This window comes from Mus caroli, chromosome 11 (assembly GCF_900094665.2).
Source record: "Mus caroli chromosome 11, CAROLI_EIJ_v1.1, whole genome shotgun sequence".
In the NCBI taxonomy this organism is placed as follows: Eukaryota; Metazoa; Chordata; class Mammalia; order Rodentia; family Muridae; genus Mus; species Mus caroli.
Window position 1 is genome coordinate 44,232,209 of NC_034580.1, and position 2,502 is coordinate 44,234,710.

At 43.7% G+C, this 2,502-nt stretch overlaps 1 pseudogene; it reads right to left on the reverse strand.

Moving 5' to 3' along the window:
* Positions 1–285: 285 nt before the first annotated feature.
* On the reverse strand, positions 286–1,687 carry LOC110305409 (annotated as a pseudogene).
* Positions 1,688–2,502: the final 815 nt, after the last annotated feature.

Here is a 2,502-nt window from a genome sequence, read left to right on the forward strand (position 1 = left end):
ATATATTCCATGAAGAAACTATGCAGCAAAGATATAACCTGTCTGCTAATAACTTTATCTTAGCAAGGTCTGAGGAATCATTAATCACAGCTATAAAGTAACAACATGCCAATTTTTACAGTATCTATACGATAAATGGTGGGCTTCCTGGTATGAACCACTTCATTATAATGGAAGCTCATTATGAGATTACCAGTAAGCTAGAAGATATTACAAATATTTATAAGCGATAACCTACTGAAAAAAAAAGATTAGCTAGAATTAAATGAAATTACTCATAATTGTTTCAGTTCCATCTTTCTCCTAGGAGAATCCCAGACAGGGAAACTATCTTCATGTACATACACAAAGCATCTGCCATCAGGTAGATACACCTTTCCCTCAAAGGTAGATGGCTCATAGTCACTTTCCTATACAATGCTTCTTGAAACATCTATTCCAATTACAAACTGTAATGGAGCCTACAGAGCACTTTTAGGAAAAAGGCACTTTGTTGTGAATGTTGGATTTAATTGCATGCAGTTGAGAGTATTCGTGTTTGCATTTATGAATACAGAGCAGATGCCAGTTTATAGAATATAGCTGATCACATTACAAATCAATCAGCAACATTAATTATATTTTGGGAAGAAAGTAATTTATGACATTTTCCCCCCAAACTAACAAGGCCAAGTTCAGCAGTTGGGGGCAGGGGAAAATCACCAGCAGTTGTTACCTCAGAGCATAAGAAACTGTTGTCAACAGAGTGGCATGTCTAGTTTGGTTCTCTGCATCAATGTAAACTGCTTTTCAGTGGACAAAGCCAGCTGGAGGCTGTGTCTGTTTCTAGGGGAAACCCAGGGCAGAGAACGACTGGGGAGAAACAGGCCCATTTCTCTGGTCAGACGGCCGAGCGAGGAGGTAGTTATTCTGAAGAGGTCTCAGGTTAGATGGCTGTGCTCAGTAACTGAGTCGGGGCAGCAGGAAGCAGGAGCTTCTCTGAGATGCAGAGAGCAGCAGGAATACGTCTCCTCCAGCGATGTCAGAACCAGGGCATCAATCAGTGCAGCTTCAAAGTGGCTCTCTTCTGATGACAGAACTTTCAAAGCGTCTTACTACATCAGCGCACAGGGCAGCCCCATACAACCTTGAGTGCCATCGTCACTGCTGTTGAGCTTTTTCATTCGGTACTGGTGTATCTCCCTTACCAGTGTGTAAAAGGCATCCTCCACACCCTGTCGGGTCTTGGCTGAGGTCTCAATGAATGGAATTCCGTAACTCTTGGCCAGTTCGTGGGCTTGCTTTGTGTCAACTGTCCTTGTTGGCAAGTCACACTTGTTCCCTACCAGCACCATGGGTACATCATCAGAATCTTTCACACGCTTAATTTGCTCCCTGTAGAGGTTAATATCTGCAAACGATTTGCTATTATTGATGGCAAATACACAGAGGAACCCTTCGCCTGTCCTCATGTACTGGTCTCTCATGGCACTGTACTCCTCTTGTCCAGCTGTGTCCAGTATGTCCAGCAGGCAGGTCTCACCATCAATCACCACTTGTTTTCGGTAAGAATCCTCTATGGTGGGATCATATTCATCCACAAAGTGGTTCTGGATTAGCTGGATCGTCAAAGCACTTTTCCCAACACCACCTGCTCCAACCATCACCAGTTTGTACTCAGTCATTTCACACCAGCAAAAACCTCAAACTCCGCAGACCCCGCCTCGGGAGGCTTTTGGACTTGAGAAGTTGTTGGAGACCCCGAAACCGCCATGAACAGCCCCCACCAGGGAGCGCTCATTTTTCTTATTGGGATTTTACTCCCAAATTTTTACTCCTTTTACTTAAGGTCTCTGGCAGGGCTTTTTCTCACTCAACTGTTCTGTTTTTGTTTAACTCTTTGAGTGCTATCAGTAGAGTTCTTACAGATTCTTTTACAAATCAGTGAGATGCTCAAGAGTGTACCAAAATGTAAAGAAACCCTTTTATAGAGAGTGGACAGGATTTCTGAAGGCCCACCATCATCCATTTCAAATAAGTGCCAGTTGATGTTGAGCATCCAGTAGGATATACAAAGGAAATGATAGTGAACTGTATTACAGTACAAACAGATTGCATGAGTTCTACAAATCATTTAATTATTGGGGACAGCAGCATGGAGAGAAGACACCACCCAATTGACTGCCCTCTTCCTGGGGATGTGTGGCTGACACAAGGCTACTGTGCATTTCTCTTCCCATGATGCTCTTGCAAGGTCTATCTTGTGATGCTCAGGCAGGGTCAGGCCCAAGGGCAGCATTCAGGCTTGGTAAGCCTGCTTCTTAGAGTTAGACATTCAGACCTACCAAGATACAGGCTACCCCTGTGGCTTTTAAATCTCATTGTCTGAAAGGGCTCTAGGCTGGGTAAGCAACCTGTGACCATTGCTTCCCTTATTCTACATGCTCTGAGGATGTCTGTGCACTGTAGGACAGGCTTAGTATTTCTCCTGTGAACAGTTGTCAGGATTTAAATTCTTCCAGA